A 20,962-nucleotide genomic window follows, 5' to 3' on the forward strand; every position below is an offset into this window, starting at 1 on the left:
CCTCCCAGTAGCAGCCCAAGACTGTATGGCTGCAGACCTGCAGACTCCAGCAGCTGTCTGAGTTAAGCTCAGATGTATGAAGAGACTTTCATGCCATTAATGTCTGAAAGAAAATGCTTTTGACAAAAACTACAGATTTTGTTTATTTCTATTTATGTCCAGAGATCAAGGATCCAGTGACCAATTTCATATTTATTTACTTTAAGACTCAATAAAATGTTGTTGAAAACCTATGAAGCCTATTTGTAGTACACAGAAAATTCACAGGTATCGATAAGGGAATTAATAAGGAATCGATAATGGTATCGATATCGATAAAATCTTATCAATACCCATCCCTAATCATAGCACAGTCACAAACAGGAACTAGTGAGAACAGGATCTCACTGAAACGAGGAGGAACTTAACTTAACTTAAGCGTCGAGAGCTGAGGAGTTCCAAAGTGACGTTGTTGTGCAGGTAGTCAGAGCCAGGATCCAGGTCCACTTGGGAGCCGTACCGGAGTCATCTGGAACATCAGGAAAAGACAGTTCAGTCTAATACAGGAATTAGAGGGGAGGCCAGGTTACGTGAGCTTTTGCTGCGGGATGCTTCGGCGTCTTAAGCTCACAGCTGGAAGACACAGTCAAGGTCAGCAGCATTCAGGTTTGATTCTCTTGGAGACTGCCTGGATCATCTAAGGTGGATCTGGAAGCTGGCGAGGCAAAATAAGACAAGCAAGGCAGTAGACAATCACAGCACACAGGTATCTGGCACTACATGAACAGAAAGTCAGGGTTTAAATAGTCTATCGATAATTAGTCACTCATCTGATCCAGGTGTGAAACAAAACTGAAGGTGCCATCTAGTGGAGAAACTAACACATGACACTGGTAAAACAGAGTTAAAACCAGGCTCTGAGGGAAATCCTGGCAGTCACTGCTCATTTGAACAAAGTCATTCAGCAGTACCCAAAAGGATCTCGTTAGCATTCCTACAGGGCAGCACTGATTAACCCAAACTGGGAGAGCCGATTGCAAAATTCAGAGTTAGTGATGGACAACTGATGGGCCTGGAAGTGGGCTAACGGTAGCTTTAGCTTGTGGCATAGAGTGAGGTTGATTGTCCAGTCTGTTCAGGAGCTGTCCAATCTGAGAGCCCAGAGAGGACATCAGAGTAGCTTGGCATTTGGCCAGCTTGCTGAGGCTATCGCACAGAGCAGCCAGCTAGTTTGGTACACAACAAGGCTGGCAGTAAAAGCAACAGTGTCCGAAGCATGAGGCAAAACAGGGTCCAAATCACAGGCAAGCAGGTGGAAATGCCCAACACCAAACACAAGAGAAATCTCACTATGAACCCAATCATGAACAAAAAGACAGCAAAAAATCCCACAACCAAAACCTGGCCAAAACCCCACAGTCCAATCATGACAGACTACTGGTTAAATAAACACATATTCCAACCTGGTCTCACGGCAAGTCGTGATTCAGCAGCACGAAATATACATTAATCTATTGGTTCGGTATATTGTGATGAAAAGTGCCTCATTTTCGCCACGGCAGCACAAATTCATTCTAATTCATTCCGTGATGGCTGCACGAAATTAAAAGTGAAGCGGGGGTGGGGGGGGGGGGGGTCGGGGTGGTTATGGTTAGGGTGGGGAGAAAGAGTCAGATTAGGTTATGGTTAAGGTTAGGGTCGGGGGTAGGAGTAGGTTAGGAATAGTGAGTTAAAAAACACCCCTCACGAAAATTTGACTCATTTCGTCACGGGAGCACGAAAAAAAACAAACAACAACAACAAAAAAAAAACTAAACGTGAGACTGGGCTGCATATTCAGATATTCATGGATTTTTATTTTTTTTTTTACCGTGGATCCATTTTCAGAGTGAGTACCATCTTTTTACATGCACAAAATATATGGCATCTGGATGTTACCTTTTTTGTGTGATCCTTACAGTGCTTTTGTACTTTATCTATTTTCAAAATGACACTTGTTCCAGTGTTATAAACTACTCTGGAATTTTTAAAAAGCCTTTCTGCAAATGTTTCATACATTTTATTGCAAAATTCATGTTGTCACGGAACTCTGTATTGTTGTGCTCAGCACCAGCGGTGGAAAACTCCGCTCTCAGTGATGAATAGTCTAACAATGCATTGTTTCTACCTGATAATTTCATCTACCTGCCTGTAGAGTTGAACTAATTAGTATCAGCTGGTTTAGTGAGTGGATGGAAAAAATATGTGGTTGGACTTTTACTCACTGAAGCAGGGGTTTTCCACTTATGCTCAGCAGATTTTTGTCCTGTACAGTCACATGACTACGGTCTGGATTATGTTATGGTTTGTTGGTCATTTTCTCAAATAAATAAAACAAAATGAAGTGAATGTAAGAATCACTGTAGATATTTCTTTTCTTTATATTTCCTTTGTCATTTTCCATATCGTCCCAACCTTTTTCTGATTTGGGATTTTACAGTGTACTAATACATCAAATCACATCTACATTTATCTAGAAATTGAATTTGTACAATGACAAACACTGGAGGCAGAAGTAACCATTCTTTGCCAGCTCCAGCTGGCTGCATAGTTGCTTGTGTAATTATGCTACACCTGTTGCATTTTACATGTTTAGATTTTGCCCCTTATATGCACTTTATTTGTTCACATGTTTCTTCAAGACAAAAACAGCTGGAGACTAGACATCACAATTAAGTAGGATTTTCGTTTTATTGTTGTCAGGTTTATGTATTATCTGTTTGTCAAGTTTTATTGCCTGGATTGTGGTGAGGAGCTCATAAAAGCAACAAATCTCCAAAGACTTCCTTTTGCCAGATTTTTTTTTTTTTTTTAACAAGACAGCACATTACTCCATTAGTTCAAGTTGGTTTTTTAGCTTCCCACTTGGATGGAGGACTAGTTTTGGAACAGAGCATGGAAATAATGGCATTGGCTTGGGTGTGTTTGTGGGATGCTAAATAGTTGTACTTCAGCGTATGGATTAATGATGCTTCACCCTCATGTTACTGATACAACATATACAAATATTAGTATAGTGTATTATTTGCTCCCGAAGGAGCTCAACAGACTAATTTTCAAGCAGCTACTGTGGATGCCAATAAGCCAATAAAGAGAATGTTGTTTGACAGCTGAATGCTAATTAACAAATCCTTTAATTTTTGTAAGTATTTAGAATTGTGTAAAATTGTGTTGTACGTAGTACATCAGTCCTAACAGTCAGTACTAGCATGAGGGGTTGTGCTGACGCACTGATGCAAAACTGATGCAAGGGTTGGGGTAGGAGTAGAGTTAGTAATAATGAGTTTAAAAAAAACCCCGGCATGAAAATTTTAGTAATTTTGTGATGTAAGCAGGAAAAAAAACAAAAAAAAAAAAAAAACGTGAGACTGGGCTGGTATACCATAGAACAGTGAAAGCTCGCACTTTCCAGCATTTTTACGTTTTCCAGAAAGGCAGTCCTCATCCATAGTGATGAGCTCAAAATATATAAAGTTGCCGATATTAAGATATTACCTAACTACCTATTTGGGCAGCTGTGAGACACGTGGTGTGCAGCCAGTACATTCTGAGTGCCGGTCCCAAGCACAGATAAATGAGTATGGTAGAAGGACACAGATCATAACCTTAAAGTTTGTTAAATCTCAGCCACATGGGGTGTGCAACACAGTACACTCTGAGTGCCTGTCTCAAGACTGGAAAATGAGTAGGGTTGTGTCAAGAAGGGCATCCGGTGTAAAACAAGCCAACATAAACATGTAAAGTACAAATCGAATTTCCATACCGGATCAGCCAAGGCCCAGGTTAACAACGGCCACCATCGGTGCTGTTGCCCAACAGGGTGTCGGCAGAAACTGGGCTAATGCTGGTGAAGAAGAGGAGGAGGAAAACGTGTCCAGAGACAGTGGGAAAGAGGAAAACTGGAAGGATGGAAGTGAGAGTGGGAAATTTAAATGTTGGCAGTATGACTGGTAAGGGATGAGAGCTGGCTGATATGATGGATGAGGACATATTGTGTGTGCAAGAGACCAAGTGGAAGGGAAGTAAGAGCAGGAGCATCAGCGGTGGGTACAAGTTGTTGTACCATGGTGAGGACAGGAAGAGAAATGGTGTTGGGGTCATTTTAAAGGAAGAGTATGTTAAGAGTGTGTTGGAGGTTAAGCGAGTGTCTGACAGGGTGATGAGTGTGAAGTGGAAATTGAAGGGTGATGATGAATATCATCAGTGCATATGCCCCACAGGTAGGTGTGAGCCAAAGGAGAAAGAAAATTTCTGGAGTGAGTTTGATGAGGTGGTGGAGAGTGTGCCCAAGCATGAAACTGTGGTGATAGGAGCGGACTTCAATGGGCATGTTGGTGAGGGAACAGAGGTGATGAGGAAGTAATGGGTAGATATGGTATCAACGACAGGAATGTGGAAGGACAGATGGTAGTTGATTTTGCAAAAAGGATGGAAGTGGCTGTGGTGAATACCTACTTTAAGAAAAGGGAGAAGCTCAAGGTGACATAAGAGTGGAGGAAGGTGCAATCAGGACTACCTTCTTTGTAGGAGATGCAAGCAAAAGGAAATCGGAGACTGTAAGGTGGTGACAGGGGAAACTGTAGCTAGACAGCATAGGATGGTGGCTTGTAAGATGACTCTAGAGGTGAAGAAGAGGAAGACAGTGAGAGATCAACAAAGAATCAGCTGGTGGAAGTTGAAGGAGGAAGACTGTTGTGTGAAATTCAGTAAGCAGATGAGAGAGGCACTGGATGGAGGGAAAGAAATTTTGGACAACTGGAAAAGTACTGCAGATATGGTGAGGGAGACAGCCAAGAGGGTCCTAGGTGTGACATCTGGACAGTGGAACAAGACAAGGAGATTAATGGTGGAATGAAGATGTTCAGGAAAGTACAAGGAGAAAGAAATTGGCAAAAAAAGAATTGGAATAGTTGGAGAGATGAAGAAAGTAGACAGTGGTACAAGGAGATGAGGCATCAGGTGAAAAGAGAAGTGGTAACAGCTAAGGAAAAGGTATATTGTGAGCTGTACAAAACTTTGAACAGTAAGGAAGGAGAAAAGGATTTGTACCAATTGACAAGACAAAGGGACAGAGCTGGAAAGGATGTACAGCAGGTTAGAGTAGAACAGAATAGATTTTATTGTCATGGGGGGGGGGGGGGTAACAACAAATTGGGGGTGCTCCCGCAGAGCTACCATATACCACAAAAAAGAAAAACAAGACATCTTATACACCACAAACCACAAACTAGCTCAGTTATACAACTTAGAGACAGTGGCTCCAACAAAAAGCCAGGAAGCACAGCTATCAGTGGATGGATCAATGGAATCAATGGATCAATGGATGCCCTCATTGCAACAATTGAGAGATGAGTGAGGAGTCTGAGTGTTTGAGTTCGAGACCGCTCACCAGTAGTTCATTATGTGTAATTTATTTACTCAATTTTTTTCAAGTCACTGCAGTATTCAGCCATGTGTAATATTGTGTGGGGTTTGTTGGCACGCAGGACATACAGTCCTTAAAGTCCTGAAGTAACCACACTGTGACAGCAGTGTACTAACACACAGGCCTGTTGATAGAGTCGACTGCGGCCGTCTTTTGCTTGCACGTCAAACATGGGGGGGTGCCACTGAGCCTGCGCCTGTGTGGGAATCTACTATTTCCAGCTGTGGATGGAAACTATTACTGAGAGCTTTCTCCCTGATGAGCTTTAAAGTGCACAGACCACACATGAACTATGTGCACACGCCTACAGGCAGTCAGTGAACACAGTCAGAACCACGCTGAATCATTCAGCAAGAAAGAGTCGTCCTGTTATCCAGTAAGTGAGCGAGAGGATCGGTGCTTCCCTGCTTTCTTTTCATTTTGGTTCCTCACTTTCTGCAGACTGTTTTGGGACCTTGTTGCCTGCATTAGTCTGTAAGTAACAGCACAGATTTCACACAGCCACTGAATTGTTTTTGCCCACTTATGGAAGAAACCAGTTTCTGGCTTTGATTGTTTGTTTACATTTTCTAATGGAGCCAGAGGGTTTTGCACAGATTTGAGCACCGTGTTGCTGTTGTTTTCCATATCCCAGGGTTAGACTGGGAATACCAGGCTATTTGCCACCTTTGTCATTGAACTTTGTTGAGCAACAGCTGGGCAGCTGCGTGGACTGAAGTGGATGTGATCACAAATGAGGATTGCAGCAGATGGTGAAGATGCTTATAATCACTTTATGTTTCCTTGTTAGATATTACTAGATATTGTTAGACGGGTCCATATTTTTCCAAACATCCCAATAGCAGCAGGACATATAAAAATTACTGGAGTGACCCTGAACACAAAGTTAATGACAGTTATACAAAAACAAAAAGGTTGTATCTAATCATGTCTAATAAGTAAATAAAAATTAATCCTGATGCTGTTGTTTGTTCTTGGAGACATTAGACATGTATGAGTAAATCATGTGGTATCAATGACACATAGAGCTAAATCCACTCCTGACCTATGATGACACCTGTTTACCTCTTGTTTTGTTGCCTTAATCAGTTGACCGTTACACCTCCAAGTGGTTGTACAAGTATATGTGGCAGTGTCATTTTTTTGTCCTGTGCATTTGTGCGAAGAATTTTGATCCATTTGAACCAAACTTGGCAGCATTATTGAAGTTAAGCCACAGAAATGTAATTTGATATTGACAAATGCTTAAAACTCAAGGTCCCAAGGTACAAATTTGAGCCCAATGCTTATCCAAAAGCATTATGTAGAATGGCTGTTTTGAGGAACTGGTCAACGATACACACAAGGCTATGATTAAACCTGAATTCATAAATCACCTTTCTATTGATTACATGACTTTTAACCTTGAGTGACCTTGAAAGGTCCAATTCAATGTCATACTGTTTAATTCATACAGTTCACAGCCAGTACGCACTGAGAGAACACAAATCTAAAGAAATAGTTTCAACTGGTAACAAATAAGTACATTTCAATCAATCAATCAATCAATTTTTTTATATAGCGCCAAATCACAACAAACAGTTGCCCCAAGGCGCTTATATTGTAAGGCAAGGCCATACAATAATTATGTAAAACCCCAACGGTCAAAACGACCCCCTGTGAGCAAGCACTTGGCTACAGTGGGAAGGAAAAACTCCCTTTTAACAGGAAGAAACCTCCAGCAGAACCAGGCTCAGGGAGGGGCAGTCTTCTGCTGGGACTGGTTGGGGCTGAGGGAGAGAACCAGGAAAAAGACATTTCTTCACAATAAGTTAACAAGTTGGCATAAACATTACTTAACTTAATTTGGATCAACATAATTCATTTGAGTGTTACCAACTGAAGCAGTTTTTAAGTTGAGCCATTATTCTTTAATGTAGATTTAACAAGGTCGTAGGATTGTATATTGCTTAAGGATAAAGTGGTTTAATTTTAGACAGAACTGGTGAAATGTTAACATATATTATGGTACCACATAAACAAAGAATTAATTTCACTTATTGTTTTTGTTTATTTGTTTATTTTTTCTCTGTTTTCTTTGTTTCCCCCTGTCTGCATATATAGTAATGGTAAATGCCAGACTGGCAGAACCATTTATATACATAAATACACATATATGCAATTTGTTTTTGCAAGACAGATAGTATGTAGTGCGTGAGTGACCGTGAGTGAACATCCACCTTCCCAATCAGCCCACAACATCCTACTCAAAGCCAACAGGCAACTTCTATCAGGAAGGGCCGACCAACAAACAACACGAAGACAGACAAAACGAAAGACAAGGATAACAGCAACACACGTGCAGTGATATAAAGTGAGGACAACGAGGAGATGGGACCCCAACCATACAACATACCGGACAAACAACCACACACAAACAAGCAGTGACAGCAATAGTCTGTTGTCTAGTTAGTGAACATCCATACCCTAATCTAGGACACCAGAGTCTTGATCCCCTTTAGAACACCCAAACCGTATTGTGGTGACCGGCCACAAAGTTTTGTATCACCAGTTATCCATCTTCATGATGAAGTGGTATAGAGGAGGATTTTCTTAAAAAGAAGACCTGAAAGTTTAGCTACAAATTGCCAAAAGGTACATCTGAGATGTAAGCCTGGATTTGATCTGTTTTGGTGAAAGAAAATCCTTCTCTGCTCTACTCCACTATGAAAATAAGGGTAGTGATGCAAAATGCAAAGCTTGCACTGTGCATAATTTCTCCAATCACAGCCACATAAGACCATAACTTCTTCTGGGTTGTCTTGGTGGCTTTCCTCACTCTTCTCCTTCTTGCACAGTCACTCAGTTTTTGAGAACTGTCAATTCCATGCAGATTTACCCATAAAGTGCCATACTGTTTGTATTCCTTTTGTAATTAATGTAAATAAAGTCCGAAACATATTCAGTGGCAGCTTTACCATCAGAGAGACTCGTCCACAACCACCACAAAAGACTCCAAGCTGTCATTGATGTTAAAGGGGGCAACACACAGTATTAAGAACAGGGGTATGTAAACTTTGAATCAGGGTCATTGGGTAGTTCTCTTGTCATTTTGATTTAAAAAGAGGAACAGTTGTTTGACAATAATGGCTTCACCCAACCACTAACCATGAGTGAAAAAAGTTTTTGTGTTGTCATTCATATTCTCTTAAAAATGGCCAAAAAAGCAAAAATTCTGCCAGGGTATGTAAACGTTTGAGCAAAACTGTACGTTCAACATCAGACTAAAAATTCAGATAGTCTGGCGTCATAAATTGACAATGGGAGACCACCAGAGGTAAAATTTAGGCCTGAAATAGCTGCTTTTTCACAGAAGTCCACATACACTCACTGACCACTTCAGTAGGTACACTTGTTCAATTACTTAACACAAATAGCTAATCATCCAATCACACGGCAGTAACTCAATGCATGTAGGCATCTAGACGTGGTGAAGACGACTTGCTGTCGTTCAAAATGAGCATCAGAATGGAGAGAAAGGACATTTAAGTGACTTTGAAAGTAGCACAATGAGCTGGTCTGAGTATTTCAGAAACTGCTGATCTACTGGGATTTTCATGCACAACCATCTCTAGGGTTTGTGAAAAAGAGGAGATAGTGGCAGGTGTGTGGAGGTAAGAGGAGAATGGGCAAACTGCTTGAATGGGCGACTGCGTGATGCCATCATGTCAATATGGACCAACATGTCTGAGGAATGTTTCCAACACCTTGTTGAATCTATACCGCAAATAATTAAGCCAGTTCTGAAGGCAAAAGGAGGTCCAACATGGTATTAGCAAGGTGTACCTAATAAAGTGGTGGGTGAGTCAATGTATTCTTTCTTCTCCTGTGGAGGAGATTTCTCCACCACAGGAGAAGAGGTGTGGAAACAGCATATCCTTTCATTTAAAGCAACATGCATAGAAATAGTGTCTTAGAGATTTATTTATTTATAATGTATTACCTCAGACTCACTGGAGTATTTTATTAATGCAAACCTTAATATGTGTTATTAAGATGCCTTAATCTATATTAAGTTGCTAAAAAGGTGTGTAACTGACCCATTAACATTTTGAATTTGCCAGAGAAACACACTCGAATAGCATTGTGTGATTTTTTTTATAGATGTCTCTCTTAAGCTTCCTGCAGAGCAGAACTTTCTGAGACTGCTATAAATGAAAAAAAGCTATAATTATGAAATGATGTCATTTTTGATTATGTAACAGATTCCTGTTGTGGTTTGTTTGCTTGCTGTGATCTTTGCCTCAGGCTTTTAATGAGTTTGACAGAGTTGACAGTGTAGCCGCTCAGTGATGGTTTGCTCTTTCCAGCGATGACACAGAGCGAGGAAACTCATAGATCTCAGCGGAGGAAGGAGGCAAAAGATAATGCCTCTTCCCTCCTGTGCTGATAACATTTCTAGGAAAGGCATGAAGCTTATTGTTTGGTGAAAAGACTGAAACGGAAGAAAACTTCACTGTGGAAGATACGTCCAGTCCCACGGCACAGGCAATTATACGATTGCCTCATTTAGCTGAAGAGTGATAGTTCATCACATGTGGTCAGGACAGGGTGAGTGCCAGATCAGGGAGGAAAACCTCAGTCTGAACTTTGAACTGACCCGTTCGCTACACGAGAAACAGGCTGAGGAAATGGATATCTGCTCAACCAAGCCAGGCCACTAAATTATTAAAAAGAGCCGAGTATTTCAGTTTCAAGTCCAAACTGCCAGCACACATAATCCCCTCACACAGACATGCTACGGATTATTTAAAATACTGACTAGACTCTGTTAACGTCTTTGGGGTTAAAGCTAGAACCCGCTGGGGATTCAAGTGCATCTTGGGAGGAAAAGCTGAAGGTGTTTGTAGGTGATCATTCACTTGAACTTTTGGAACTCTCTCTGCCGCCGTCACTGTGTCAAAACGAACCTTTCAGCACGCGAGATTAAGGTTTCGCAAACGTTTGCTTCACACAACTACAGCCACACTGGAAAAGCTCATTTTTATTAGGCAGCTATTGCAGCCAAACAACCAGGCTGTTTGATGACATTTATTTATTATGAGGATAAATCACTTTTATTCAACTCCGTTTTATTTATTTAATCCAACATCACAAAATGACTAAGAGTGGTTTTGACTGTCTAAAAACATCCAGCACTTAATATCCCTGGAACTATTCAAAGAATGAAGAGAAGTCAGTTAATGGAGTAGTAATGTTGCCTGAAATGGATTGCCAAACCATGACCTCCATCTGAGGTCCAAACCCAATCCAATCCTAATGAGAATCCTGAGATTGTTCAGAGCCGATGAAAAACTAAATCTTCACAGTGCAGCGATCATTTACTGGAAACAACACACGCAAAATCAGCTATTTTAAACACATAAAAGATACATGGTCAGTGACTCTGTGGGGTCACTGAGCTTCTTCGTTAGTTTTGAAAATAATGATATTAATGATAATAATAATAACAATACTACTACTGCTAATAATAATAATAGTGGTAATAACAATAATGTGCTGATAAAAGTCTCTGAAAAACAATTCCATGAGTACTGGTTCATATTTTAATTAGATTATCATTACAAATGATAGTAGCATATTTAAATATTTAATGAACAGACAATAGCTGAAACGTATTTTCGTACACTTCCTTTTACTTTTCAATAAATTCGTTGAGTGTATTTGGTATTTAATTAATGCTAAAGTCATAGTAATTTGTTCACTTGGTCTACTGAAGCTGGACGTTTGGTGCTGCAACTATTATCTTGTCAATTTACGCATTTTAAGTAATTTAATCCAATTAATTAAATTTAATTAAATTAATAAATCAATTTAGTATTGCAGATGATTACAGTTTTTCTCGATTGTTTACACACATTTTCTGAAAACGTGCCTCATGCTCTCAGAAACTCTACACCACACACACACACACACACACACACACACACACACACACACACACACACACACACACACACACACACACACACACACACACAGGCCAAAACTCCTCAATTCTACTACAAAATGAAACTTTACATCCAAAACAATGTTATTTCTTCTCAAAATTGTATTTTTTTTTCAAATCACACACACAAACCATCATATAAATAGACAATTATAGGAACCAGTTGAACACTGATGTGTTCCATGTAAAACACGATGATGAATGGAAACACTTCTCTATTCATCATAAAGACTTAGGCCTGTTTCTTCACACTTACAACAGGCATTACAAACAGAAGTGTGTTGTAAAATATTTTAGAATATTGTTTTTATAGTCAGAACACACAATTACATAGTAACAAATGTACGAGGTCTGTGATAAAAGTAACGGACCTTATTATTTTTTTCAAAAACAATATGGATTTGAATCACGTGTGATTACATCAGACATGCTTGAACCCTCGTGGGCATGCGAGAGTTTTTTCACGCCTGTCGGTTACGTCATTCGCCTGTGGGCAGTCATTGAGTGAGGAGTGGCCCACCCTCTCGTCGTTTTTTCATTGTTTAGGAATGGCTCAGAGACTGCTGCTTTGTTTGATAAAAAATTTTTCAAAAACTGTAAGGCACAACTGAGTGGACACCATTCGATAAATTCAGCTGGTTTTCTGTAAAAATTTTAACGGCTGATGAGAGATTTTGGTCTGGTAGTGTCGCTTTAAGGACAGCCCACAGCGCCTTACGGCGATCTGCACTCCGAGGCGGCAGCGTCTTTCCGTTTCAAGTTGAAAACTTCCACATTTCAGGCTCTGTTGACCCAGTAAGTCGTCAGAGAACAGAGAACTTTCAGAAGAAGTCGGCATGAGGAGTTTATTCGGACATTCCATTGTTAACGGACATTTTGTAATGAAAGAACGTGCGGGCAGAGTCGCATGTCGGGCCGGACCCGACCGTGGGGGGTCGCGACAGGAAAAACACCTCCGTTGGAAACCTTAGCGGGTGAGTTGGAACATGCCCAAGCTATTAAACAATTTCTCAGTTACTCACTTGTTGAAAGCCATCAAAAGCCGCCTGAATTTTACAAATGGTTTTCAACACGGAGGTGTTTTTCCTGTCGCGGCGCACACAGATTCGCCGAGTCATCACGGAAACGACTCGGCGAATTTGCGCGCACGTCTTTCATTACAAAATGTCCTTAAACAGTGGAATGTCTGCATAAAGTCCTCATGCCAGCCTGTTCTGAATCTGCTCTGTTCTCTCACGACGTCCTGGGTGAATTAAGCCTTAAATTAGAATGTTTTCAGGTTGAAACAGGCCGACGACGGCGCCTGGAAGCGCTGCGTGACGTCCCGCTCCGTGGGAAGTCCTTACAGTGACAGAAACACCCCATAATCTCTCATCAGCCGTTAACCAGCTTAATTTCTCGAATAGTGTCCACTCGGATATCCCTCACAGGTCCAGAAAAAATGTTGATAAAGCAACGCGCGCCGTCCGCAGCGGTTATTCAGACAAAGAGATTCCGACGGGCGAGGTGGAGCACTCCTCACTCAAGGCCTGCCCACAGGCGAATGACGTAACCGACACGTGTGAAAAAACACGCATGCGCACGAGGGTTCAAGCTTGTCTGACGTAAAAACATATGAATCAAATCCATTTATTTTTTGAAAAAAATAAAAAGGACCGCTTTTTTCATCACAGACCTTGTATTTTACACAAAAACAATGTACACAGTGTACATCCCAACACAAAGTTCCACATACAGTGGTCTACATACAAAACAACAGAAGAAACAAGCACAAAAACTATGCTGTATCCTCTCTTTTGTTTGGTTCTGGCCACAGCACCTCATCCACATCACAAGCTGTTTTCCCTGGCCAAGCAGCAGGGGTAATATCACCTAGCATGGGAAATCCAGCCATTTCAATTTCAATTTAATTTCAATTATATAGCGCCAAATCACAACAGAGTTGCCTCAAGGCGCTTCACACAAGTAAGGACTAATCTTACCAACCCCCAGAGTAACAGTGGTAAGGAAAAACTCCCTCTGAGGAAGAAACCTCAAGCAGACCAGACTCAAAGGGGTGACCCTCTGCTTGGGCCATGCTACAGACATAAATTACAGAACAATTCACAAAACGAATATACAGGAAATGCTGTTGGCGCACAGGACAGGAGGGTCGCCAGCACAAATACAACTCCCATCTCTGGATGGAGCTGCACCTTAAACAGAGAGAAAAAACAGAATCAGGTATCAGAAAGACAAAAAATACAGTATAATTTGCCAACATTAAACAACAAGAAAAGAAGAAATACTAAGGTGATCACCGGCCACTAGCCCTAAGCTTCATGAAAGACCCAGAATTTAGGTAAAGTTGAGGCCACAACACACTCCGTTTCCTAATAAAATTAATTAAAGAGTACAAAGCGTAAAACAAAACTATACCAGTATGCTAGCCATACGAAAGGGATGCGTCTTTAGTCTGTAGTTGAAAGTCTCCACAGAATCTTACTTTAATTGATGCAGGGAGACCATTCCGCAGTACAGGGGCACAATAAGAGAAAGCTCTATGACCTGCAGACTTCTTATTCACCCTAGGGACACAAAGTAGTCCTGCACCCTGAGAATGCAAGCCCGGGACGGTATGTAAGGTTTAATTAGGTCATCTAGGTAGGGAGGAGCCAAACAATTTTATAGACTAGTAGCCGAACCTTAAAATCTGATCTCACTGGGACAGGAAGCCTGTGAAGGGATGCCAAAATGGGTGTAATGTGGTCGAACTTTCTGGTTCGTGTTAAAAGTCTGGCTGCAGCATTTTGAACCAATTGAAGAGCCCTAATGCTGGACTGCGGTAAACTACAAAATAGAACATTGCAGTAGTTCAATCTAGAAGAGATAAACGCATGGATCAGGGTCTCAGCATCAGCCATAGACAGGATGGGACGAATCTTCGCTATATTTTGCAGGTGGAAGAAAGCAGTCCTCGTAATATTTCTAATGTGGAGGTCAAAGGACAATGTAGGATCAAAAATTACCCCAAAGTTCCTCACTTTGTTAGTGTGATGTATGACACACGAGCCTAGGCTAGGTGTTAACTGGTCAAATTGATGCCGATGTCTTACTGGACCAATAACCATCATTTCAGTCTTATCAGAGTTTAAAAGTAGGAAGTTTCTAGACATCCAACTTCTCACTGATGCAAGGCAATCTTCTAAGGATTTTATATGAATGAGATTATCAGCAGTTATCGGCATGTATAACTGAGTATCATCAGTATATCAATGAAAGGTAATCCCAAAATGCCGCAATATGTGCCCAAGCGGTGCAATGTAAAGGGAGAAAAGCAGGGGGCCTAAGACAGACCACTGTGGAACCCCAAATTTCATGTCACTAAGTGTTACTGTACAAAACACAGTGAGAACGACTGGTCAAGTATGACGTCAGCCATGCAAGGGCACTCCCAGTAATCCCAAAATGATTTTCCAGCCTATCAAGTAGAATATGATGATCCACAGCATCAAATGCAGCACTGAGATGCAACAGCACCAGAACCATAGTGGTATCTGAATCCATTGTAAGCAGAAGATCATTCACTACTTTCGTGAGAGTGCCCATGCCCAGCTGTTAAACAATTTCTCGGAACCGAAAGCCATCTGAATCTAACGAATGGTTTCCAACATGGAGGTGTTGTTTGTTCTGCGCCATGAGCGGCTGCGTCGCGACGCGCGAATCTGTCCGCACGTCTTTCATTACAAAATCTCTTTTAACAGTGGAATGTGCCGATAAAGTGCTGATCCCGACCTCTTCTGAAACTTCTCTGCTAGTCACACGACGTCCTGCATCAACAGAGCCTTAAATTTGGAAGTGATCTGCTCGTTCCAGCCTGTTGATGGCCACTCGGGGCGCGGTGCGCCCTCCACCACCGTGGGCCATTTTTAATCCAGTTTTAATGGTCCTTAATCCATGTGATACCGATAGAATCTTCACCGAAATCCATCTGAATCTTTCGAATGGTTTCCAACGGGCTGTCTCTACCAGTTTCTGAAAAAAATTTCATGGAGCAAAGCGGCAGCCTCTCAGCCATTTTACTGACAATAAAAATCCGACGAGGGGGGTGGACCAGTGCTCACTCAAAGCCTGCCCACAGGATAATGACGCAACCGACAGGCGTGAAAAAACACGCATGCGCATGAAGGTTCAAGCTTGTCTGATGCAAGCGCACATGATTCAAATCCATATAGTTTTTGAAAAAAATAAAAAGGTTGGATACTTTTCTCACAGACCTCGTACAGTGAGGAAAATAAGTATTTGAAAACCCTGCGATTTTGCAAGGTCTCCCACTTAGAAATCATGGAGGGGTTTGAAATTTTCATCTTAGGTGCATGTCCACTGTGAGAGACATAATCAAAAAAAAAAAAAAAAATCCGGAAATCACAATGTATGATTTTTTAATAATTTATTTGTATGTTACTGCTGCAAATAAGTATTTGAACACCTGTGAAAATCAATGTTAATATTTGGTACAGTAGCCTTTGTTTGCAATTACAGAGGTCAAACATTTCCTGTAGTTTTTCACCAGGTTTGCACACACTGCAGCAGGGATTTTGGTCCACTCTTCCATACAAATCCTCTCTAGATATTTCAGGTTTGGAATTTCAGCTCCCTCCAAAGATTTTCTATTGAGTTCAGGTCTGGAGACTGGCCAGGCCACTCCAGGACCTTGAAATGCTTCTTACGCAGCCCCTCCTTAGTTGCCCTGGCTGTGTGTTTGGGGTCATTGTCATGCTGCAAGACCCAGCCATGACCCATCTTCAATGCTCTTACTGAGGGAAGGAGGTTGTTTGCCAAAATCTCTCAATACATGACCCCATCCATCCTCCCTTCAATACGGTGCAGTCGTCCTGTCCCCTTTGCAGAGGAGCACCCCCAGACTATGATGTTTCCACCCCCATGCTTCACGGTTGGGATGGTTTTCTTGGGGTTGTTCTCATCCTCTAAACATGGTAAGTGGAGTTCATTCCAAAAAGCTCTATTCTGGTCTCATCTGACCACATGACCTTCTCCCATGCCTCCTCTGGATCATCCAGGTGGTCACTGGTGAACTTCAAATGGGCCCGGACATGTGCTGGCTTGAGCAGGGGGACCTTGCTGCTCTGCAGGATTTTAAACCATGACAGCATCATGTGTTACTAATGTAATCTTTGTGACTGTGATCCCAGCTCTCTTCAGGTCATTGGCCAGGTCCTCCTGTGTACTTCTGAGCTTTCTCAGAATCATCCTTACCCCACAAAGTGAGATCTTGCATGGAATCCCAGACGAGGGAGATTGACAGTCATCTTGTGTTTCTTCTACTTTCTAATAAATAATCTTAACAGTTGTTGTCTTCTACCAAGCTGCTTGCCTGTTGTCCTGTAGTCCATCCCAGCCTTGTGCAGGTCTACAGTTTTGTCCCTGGTGTCCTTAGACAGCTCTTTGGTCTTGGCTATGCTGGACAGGTTGGAGTGTGATTGATTGTCTTTTATACAGGTAACAAGTTCAAACAGGTGCAATTAATACAGGTAAAGAGTGCAGAATAAGAGGACTCCTTAAAGACAAATTAACAGGTCTGTGAGAGCCAGAATTCTTGCTGGTTGGTAGGTGTTCAAATACTTATTTGCAACAGTAACATACAAATAAATTATTAAAAAATCATACATTGTGATTTCCGGATTTTTTTAGATTATGTCTCTCACAGTGGACATGCACCTAAGATGAAAATTTCAGACCCCTCCATGATTTCTAAGTGGCAGAACTTGCAAAATTGCAGGGTGTTCAAATACTTATTTTCCTCACTGTGTGTATATATATATATATATATATATATATATATATATATATATATATATAATATATATATATATATATATATATATATATATATATATATATATATAGCCATGAAACAACAAAAACAATTCCTCAGTAGGATTGAGGAATGGAAAATATGGAGGGAATAAATAACTACAAAGTGTGGGTGGGCAGGGAACCAGTTACGAACAGGCCCAGTGGAAAATTAAGTTGTCCCAAATGACAACATACCTGAGTTGCTTTGGCCTTCTGTCTGATCTGGTGGAATTGGTGTGTTGTGTAGGGTATCCAGGAATGTGATCAGATGGGTTTTGTTGTTGGGGCCACGGATAGCATGGTAATGCTGCACACATTGTGATGTTCCCTCCGCGCTGGCTAAGGACGTCAACAATGGCACGCTGGCCGATCATATTCCAACCCCATCTTTTGTCTTTTTGTGAGGTTGAATGCAACCTGATCAATGAATATGAACTGGTGCTTCACTGCAGACACCGCTAGGTTAAGTACTCTCAGAACACACGACAATATTAGAAATAGACATGGAGTGGTCACTATTATGAAGCACAATCATTATGATTATAATACTGAAATATATATAATTTATACAGTGTTGAGAGTATTTATCAATTGTGGGATTGTATAGGACTTACTTGCACATAGTTATATTGGAATTCTTTGACTCTTTCTGAACTGCATTCAAATGGCACCCTGTTGACCTCCAAGACACGGCCCAATGCTGATAAGCTTACCCTGTCAATATTTTGAAATATCTCATTGTTTGTATAGTTTTCTTTGTATTTGCCATCATGTTATGGCGTCATTTTCTAGGCACATGTTCATGATTTCAGTTTCTTGTTCAGGAGACAGAAGATGTCCCTGACCACCGTGTGCTGACAATCTTTCAGTTCTGTATTACAAATAGTAAAATACTATAAATACTGTGTAAATACAAAGTTGGAATACATCTCCCAAATACTTGAAACAAACTTTATTTTTAGAGTCCTACAGAACAGTCCACAGGCAATCTTCTACTACTGTACTCATTGAGTACTGTATTGATAAGCAGTACTGCAGTTTTCTAGTGAGAGCAGATTTCTTACCTAGTCTCATTTCGGAAAGTCCAGATTCTGGATACTACAGTGTACCTGCTCAAATTTGGCTATACTCTTTGCCCAACCTCCCTCATTGTTAGACCATGATTGACCTCATGGTCAAACAAGATGGCTCAGATCTCATAAGAGATTACGGCCCTTGTCCTTCCTCTTGCTCCTCGTCCTCCTCCTCTTACTCTCACTCCTCCGGCTCTGTCTCTGTTTCCCATGTTGGCATCCATTGCTCCAAAGCAGAGGAACTCAACTGCTAATTGTAAAACTGTGTGACATGTGTTGACTCAGTGTGCGTAGTAGGGTAATTAACTTTACAATTTTGAATGATAGTGTGTTCCTTGTGAAAACAAGAGATTTTCTTCATGAAAAGTGTGCCAAATGCAGAGGATTGTGTGTAACATTTTGAAAAAGTGTGTTTTAGAACTGCAATTTGAGTCTAAAGCAGGAATTGTAGTTGTAGTAGTTGTAGTTTGTAGTTGTAGTTGTAGTTTGTAGTTTAGCATAATTGGTTCAGGGGATTGGTGCATGAGTTACATGTTGTGGTCATTGTGTCTCAAGTACCAGTATTTGTGTGTAAACAGTTGTGGAAAAACTGTATCACAGGAACAAATAATACATAAATTCTGAACATGATATTGTTCTGTTATTGGGAAATGTACATTTTGACAGGGTTGATATACACTCATGCCCCTTTCATTAGGTTCGCTGACCTATGGGTTCATTAAAGCGATTATCTAATCAGTCAATTACATGGCAGAAAATCAGTGCAGTTAAGCTTGTATTCTTAGTCAAGTGGATTTGCTAAAGTTCAAACTGAGCATTAGAAAGAGGACAAAAAGTGATTTAAGTGACTGAATGTGCCATGATTGCTGGTGACAGACAAGCTAATTTTAATATTTTACAAAATGCCTTACTGATGGCAGAGTTCAAGCTGATAAAAAAGTAATGAGTTTCTGAAATAGCCACTTGTTACAACTGAGGTATGCAGAAGAGCATCTCTGAAAATACACAATAAAAACTGAAGCAGAGGGGGTACAGCAACAGATGAACACACAGCGCACCATTCGTGTTACCTAAGAACCAACCAACCAACCAACTTTAAAACATTTTAAAACAACCACAGTGGACCAAAGTGCTGTACAGAAGAATAAATAGAAATCATCATAAAAGACATAATATCGAAAACAAAATACAACCAAATTAATTAAAAGCCAAAAACATGAGTAAAAATAACAACCATACAATAAAAAAGCAATAAGACAAAATCAACAAAAGTGAATGAAGTCAACATCTTTTAATAGGTGTCAAAGCCAGGGAAAAGAGGTGGGTTTTCAGAAGACAGCTGGACAATGGAAGACTGGTAAATCATTGCATGATTTCACAAGTCTTGATTTATGCCAAAACATTCACATGGTTGGATCAGAATTTGGCATAAACCACATCAAAGCATGGCCTCTGTTGCTGGTGATACAATGATGTGGTAAATACAAGAAGCTGCATCGTGCCAACAAGAACCAAAACCCCTGAGGAATGTTTCCATTACCATGTTGAATCATTGCTGTGAAGAATTAAGGCAGTTCTGAAGGCAAAAACAAGCACGGTGTAATACCTCATGAATTGGCCAGTGAGTGTCGGTTACAATAATGTTGTCCGTTTCAAATCAAATTTCTCCTGACATTACATACTTATTTGGAAGACTACCTTTGACATTGTTGAGGACCCCGTAACACTTAAACCCCGGCATACATAGGCCGACTGAGGCCGAATGGTGTCAGAATGACACATCCGGCCACAGTAGGGAAGTATTGAGGTGCGGTCTGAAGACAGATGGATGGCAGTCTCTGAGCAGTCTACATAGTTGGTCCCATTCGCTCGGCTGTCTTGAGTGTGTTTCACAGTTCAAAACACTCTTGGCACCATCAAGATGAGACGCACATCTGACGGCAGTCTATGTGCAGTTTCTGCATCATCTGATCGCAATGTACATGTTCTGACAGCATCATAACACCATTTGAAACAATCTGATTGCTCTGAGATTTTGTCATGGGTTGATGAGTCAGTTCTTTTGAGGAGAGCAGCGAGATAGATTGAGAAAAGTGTCGGTGCAAGGACACAGCCCTGTTTGATACCACAGTTGATGGGAAATGGGTCAGAGAGACTTCCGTTGAAACAGACACAGCCTTCCATGTTTTCATGAAGAGATTGAACCAGTTGAACGAAATGATCAGGACAGCCAATCCTGGAGAGAACTGTCCAAAGAATATCCCTGGAGACTGCATCGAAGGCTTTCTCAAGATCGGAGAAGATAAAGAAAAGTGGGCATTGTTGCTCTCTGCTCTTTTCCATGAGCTGACGGGTCACTAAGATCATGTCATTTGTACCTCAATATGCGCGGAACCCGCTTTGAGACTCAGGGAGGATGTTCTCAGCTAGCACAGTGAGATGGATCAGTCACGGCAAAGCCTGCTGGCATGTTGTGCCACGTATGTACACCTCCACTGGACCCCGGCCAGGGAGGGAAAAGGAAATGTTGATATGTAATAACATGTATGTGGCACGCTTTCATCATGTGCAGTGGATGTGAAAAGTGCATGATCAAATCGA

At 41.1% G+C, this 20,962-nt stretch overlaps 1 protein-coding gene across 1 annotated transcript in view; it reads left to right on the plus strand.

Moving 5' to 3' along the window:
• The first annotated feature begins 5,693 nt into the window (after positions 1-5,693).
• Positions 5,694-20,962, plus strand: part of sorbs3 (sorbin and SH3 domain containing 3) — a 118,998-nt gene continuing 103,729 nt past the window's right edge. The window contains exon 1 of the mRNA XM_034169920.1: positions 5,694-5,917. The gene's annotated coding sequence lies outside the window, so the exon portion shown is untranslated. The remainder of the gene's footprint in view (positions 5,918-20,962) is intronic.

Source organism: Thalassophryne amazonica, chromosome 5 (assembly GCF_902500255.1).
Source record: "Thalassophryne amazonica chromosome 5, fThaAma1.1, whole genome shotgun sequence".
Taxonomy (NCBI): domain Eukaryota; kingdom Metazoa; phylum Chordata; class Actinopteri; order Batrachoidiformes; family Batrachoididae; genus Thalassophryne; species Thalassophryne amazonica.